The following is a 6000-nucleotide window of genomic DNA, read 5'->3' on the forward strand; positions in this document are numbered from 1 at the left end:
GCTGGTTTGAGTCCTGGCTGGGCCAGTTGGCGTTTCTGTATGAAGTTTGCATGCTCTCTCTATGTTGGCGAGGGTTTCCTTTGAGTGCTCCGCTCTCCTCCACAGTCCAAAGACTTGCTCTGTAGGCGAATTAATTAAACTTAGGCTGTAGTTTATGAGTGTGTGGGCGTTTCCCAATACTGGGTTAGTGCTTGAAGGGCATCCGCTGTGTAAAGCATATGCTGTAATAGTTGGCGGTTCATTCAGCTGTGGCCACCTCTGAAATAGAGACTAAGCCGAAGAAAAAATGAATGAATAAAAATTTTGCAATGGTTGAAAATGACTTCACCTTCATGCAAATTCACTATTAGGATTTCTATTGAAATATTTGGCTTTCTCTAAGGTGAAAATGAATTGAACGACAGCATGAATTAACTGCACTTTCATGTCAATTTATAAATCAATACTCTATTATGTCTAAATTTCACACAGCAGTAAACTCAGCCACAGCTTTGCTGGAATAAATGTGGCTGTGAAGATAATACATGCCATCGAATAAAGAATGTAAATTGCAAAAAGCCTGAAGGGACAAACTCTTCTAAAAACAACTGATGGCAAAACCCATTCTTCATACGCCATCAGTGAAAAACGTTTCTGATAAAATTGTTATAATGAGCTGGTGGTTTAGCAGCTGTTTTCTCTGCAGCTTCAGATATTTACCAGCCTTAAAATAGACTCGCAAAGCAGAGTTTTTAAATTGATGGGTCATTGCAGAGACGGACTGCATTTTTAAAAGCACATTAGATTGCTGTTATTTTGCAGTTTAAGGGTAAAAAAAAAATAGGAACGGAAATCAAATAAAAGCACTGAATTGCTTTGAACTTTTGCACTTTGTGTTTTACGTCAGATGCCAAATAAATACTACAGGGTTCATACACATTGTTACTACAAGAATTCTATGACTTTTCCAGGACTTTCAAGTCAATTTTTATGACGTAATGTTTCATGTAATTCTACGTATGCATGGTAAATAATAAGTTAAACAATGGATGTTTGAGGCCCCGTTTACACTAGTGCGTTTTAGTTTGAAAACGCATAAGTTTTGCTACGGTTACGCCATCCGTCCACACTACGCCGGAGTTCTCGAGTGCCGAAAACGGAGCGTTTCGAAAACGCTGAAGAGGCCGTTTTCATTCTGAAACGCTGCTGCTCCGTCTCAGTGTGGATGGGGAAAGACGGAGACATCTGAAAACGGAGGCGGGGCTGCAAACGTTCGCCTATCTGATTGGGGCTTTTCCTCAATATTAAGTAGCCCACATACAGTTCAGTCTCGCATCCTCTTCTTGTAAGTTAAGACTTCGCAAGTTTGATCAAGGCTGCAGTCTCCCCATTCTCAGTTTGATATGGAAAACATACCGAGGACACGGGTAAATCTTCAAAGGGAACAGTGTACTTTATAACTTCACATCACCTTGGCTACGTTTCACTTTCTCAACAATAAAATGTAAACATGATTTAAGGAACTGCCTATTTTAATTTTAATATTAGCAACTTAGACAGCAGAAATGTTGAGGCGCCGTGCTGCATATATGAGTGTCATCTTCACTGTGTGGATATTTATAACAAAACGGAGCCGATAACAACTACCTCCTTTCAATTTCAGTGAAAATACTAAACGCACCCTCTCTTTTGCTGAATATCAGTTTTAATAATCAATGATTATAAAAGTATAACATACAATAAGTTTATACATTGTAGGAAATAAAGGCAAGCGATCAGTCAATGTACCTGGATTAATCATTAACTTATCTTTGCGCTTAACCAAAACATGTTACCCGTGAACAAGTAATAGATTCCAAAGACCAAAGTAAGGGAATAAGGCCAATGTCGTTAGATAAAGACAACAACATGAATGAAATATCACATTTAGCAAATATAGGGAGATTAGATCCAGCGGGAGATGCTTGATGAGCAGTCTGACAAGCAGAGCTCTCATATGGGTAGAAATGCTGGAGCGCTTGCCCGAGAGTGTGTGTGTGGTCACGTGATGTGCGTTTTCAGCGTTTTGGTGTGGACGGAGAGCTGTTCAGAAACGCTGGGTAAAACGCGAGTGTGGACGCGGATCGTTTTCATTCTACAACGCCGTTTTAAAACTAAAACGCACTAGTGTAAACGGGGCCTAAATTTGTTACAACATATCAGGCCGGTGTCCTGCAGATGTTACGACTGTTTCACACCGCAAGCGTCAGCGGCGCGTGAGCAGAGCGTATGTCGAGCAGAAGCAGCACGTAGGCGTTTGCCTTACACACCAGCTGCGTCTGCAGCACGCAGCTCTTCGGCAGCTGCTGCAGAGATCTATCTCTGTCTATTCTATCTAGTTACCTATGTCTCCCTATATACCAATACACTTTTTAAACTTTTCATCTGCACCAAGGCACCTCCTATGCTGTTTCTTTAACCTGCAAATGTTTGCAAATTTTATAGATCAAATAGTACTGGATGCTTCTCAAGCTATATGAGAAGTTCTTCAGTCAGAAGACAATCGCCTGTGATTTCTTGTCATTTGTTTTTTAAATGTCAGGTTGCTGTAAGCCTATATTTAATAATATTTATACAATATAGTTATATGATATTTATACAGATCAAACTAGTGTTACCTTCTCCGCTTCAGTGATGTCCAGCGGCAGAATAACAGCTCGTTAATTCATGCTCGTGCAGAGGATGAGACGGACAAAAGCAACCAATGCATGCCATTCTTTTACTTATTTTCGTGTTGTCAGATTCACAGTGCAAACAGCCCTCGGTAGGAATAACTCGAGTGAACATAAAACAAAGCCAATTAAAACTTTCTTCCTCTGCTCAGCTGCACAGAACACAGCGAGTTAACATCATCCAGCATGCGTGTCGCACTACACTACCCACAATACACTTCGCTATGGACTACAAATCCTCTAAATATTTTATTCCCCCTCTCCTACAACACTAGTGTGCAACTTAAGCAAAACTGATACTAAAATTGTTTTACATTTGGTTTTGTAGTTCGGGCCTAAATAAATGTTTGTTGCCGTTTTTAATCGTTTAAGTTCATTTGAATGACTATATATAAACCATTTGACATTATTAACCCATTTATTGGGTAAAATTGCTACTTTTTACTGTCATTCAATGTGTTTTGGTCATTATCAATGCACTGTCACTTTAATTGAGCGTGAGCAGCGCGTCAAAAATAGACCTAGCGGCGAAACTATCGCTGCACTGCTGCTTCGGCGACGCTCACGCCTCGCTCTGACGCGCGGCTGCTGCGTGCGGTATAAAAACTCTAATCTGTTAACATGGACGCCGAAAACACACGCGCTGCTCACGCTCTGCTCACGCGCCGCTGACGATTGCGGTGTGAAACAGGCGTTAAGTTCCAACTTGCTTCAACACACCTGCATGTATGTTTTAATAGTTCACACTTAGCTGATGAAGCTGTCCCGGAAGAGAGACCTGGGCTCAGAATATCCTTGAGCCTGGGGCTCCCTCCCGTTTGAAGAGCGAGAGCAGAGTTTGATCTCAGGTAGGTCTCAAGAACTCCCCTACTTGTGAACTGCTGAGATGTATCTGAGTAAGAGTTGTCTTAGGATGTTATTTTAAAGTAGTCAATTTACTTATGATGTATGTCTTTGGACGGTAAAGGAGAACCCGGTGAAAACCCACACGAAACACGGGGAGAACATGCAAACTCCACACAGAAACGCTGACCGGCTCGGAGAGAGCCGAACCAGCGGCGTTCTTGCTGTGAGGCAACAGTGCTACACTAGGCCACTGTGCTGCCCTATCAGAGAAGGGGAGGAGTAGGGGTGGAAGGGGGGATTCTTCAAGACGAAGATGACTGGACTAGAAAGCTCTGCTAATTTATAGTGTGGCAGAATTGATCTGATTGGTGCAAATATACGGAGCTAATGCGGTACCAGCAGTGTTCAATCATAAGCACGTGATCCTCTCGAAATTTGTTTATAAATAAACCACACTTTTAGACTGCCTAGTAAGTGCTTGATTAGCTAGGGCAGCTGTGTCTGATTTGGATTGCAACTAAACTTTGCAGGACAACGGTCCTCCAGGACCGAGTCTGGACATCTCTGAATTAGACCAAGATTACTTAAAATAAGAAATTTAAAATAAGGAGCAATCGCTCACTTTTATTAATGTCTGATTATATTGTTTAACACTGCCCCTTTTCACAGCACGGTATGACAGAATTTTGCAAGCACAAGCTCTAGTGTGACCGCAGCTTAAGACGCTTTGGAGAAAAATGTTTGGACAATAATGCTAAATAACAAAAGTAGTGTAATTTCCATGACTTTTCCAAAACTTTGTGGGTTTTTCTGTTTTTCCAAAACTTTTCCAGACCAGGAAAATGCCATGTCAAAATTCGACTTTTCCAGGTTTTCCATGACTGTTTAAGAACCCTGATCAGGGTTTCTGCAGATGTCATGACTTTTTAAGACCTAAATCACAATATCAAAAACACACATATACGTAAAAAGAAAATGCAAAATCCCAAAATTAGTGGCAAAATAAATGTTTTAAAATTGAACAGAAGACAGATTAGATGCACCATTGAACTACAGAACACAATCAAACAAACATCTTAAGGCTGATTTATACTTTCACCTGGTGCCACATTGCACACCTGCACTGACTGCACACGCACCGCAAACAGACGAGGCGCTTTAAAACGACAGCGGCGGTCAAAAGAAAGACGGATAAACAGAGAAGTACAATTTTTGGAACTACGTTATATCATTAATATAGTTCAACATTTTTAAACTAATATATTTTTTTATAATTTATTTTAATGATTATAAAGATTTTTATAAACAATCAAGATTTTTTTAAATCAAACTTTGCTGCATCACTTGCGTTTGTTCTTATCTCGGACAGTTTTACCTATTAAAATTGTTAACACTTTACAATAAGGTTCATTAGTTAATGCATTTACTAACATGAACTAATCATGAACAACAGATGTACAGCATTTATTAATCATAACTGAACATTTACTAATGCATTATTAACATCCAAGTCCATGCTTGTTAACATTAGATAATGCACCATGGGTTAACATGAACAAACAATGAATTAGTGTATTTTCATAACTAACGTTAACTAACAGGAACAAATACAGTAGTAGATGTGTTGTTCATTGTTTGTTCATGTTAGTAAATGCATTACTTATCATTAACTAATGAACCTTAATGTAAAGTGTGACCTTAAAATTAAATATTAATCTCTACAGAACATGGGTTGCTCTACAATTCTATTTTTTTATTATGGAAAGAATAAAATAAAATAAAAAAACAGTACACTTACACAAAATACAGTTGTTTATTTTCATTTTTCCCATCCAACAATCCACACATTACTAGCTGGCTAGTGTCTGTCCTCTACTTATAAACTAAAAAGCCAAAATAATAGTCCAACATTCCTGACCATTATCACCAATAAAGCCTAGAAAAACAAGCCATCAGTATATTGTAATATCAAATATTCCTTTCCAGTTATCAAAGAAATAATTTGTTTATTATAGTTTTGTAAACATAATTGTTTTAAATTCAAAACTGTAACACGTACATCAGTGTTAAACCTAAGACTGTTGGAAAAACATGCTTTAATTGTGTACCTGGGTCTCCACTTTTGCCATAGCCACTCTTTTTGGTTTTTAACAAACTTATCCCTCAAGTTTTTCCTAAACTTTTACAAAAAACATTATTCCTTTCCCACTGCTTTTGCAATTGCTAACCAAGAATTATTGTTCATCTGGTTAGTCGAATGATAACGCATGGACGGATCATGAAGATGTCTGTACAGGCATACCCATTACAGACATAATCTCTTTAAAGTGGTTAGTAATCAACTCAAAAGAAACACGGCGCCGTTTTAAATTTTAGACTTTTTAAGACCCCGCAGAAACCCTTGATGATACTCGGATACATACAAAATTACAGGGTGAAGTTTAAAAACAATCTGACATTGATA

Source organism: Danio rerio, chromosome 21, assembly GCF_049306965.1.
Source record: "Danio rerio strain Tuebingen ecotype United States chromosome 21, GRCz12tu, whole genome shotgun sequence".
In the NCBI taxonomy this organism is placed as follows: Eukaryota; Metazoa; Chordata; class Actinopteri; order Cypriniformes; family Danionidae; genus Danio; species Danio rerio.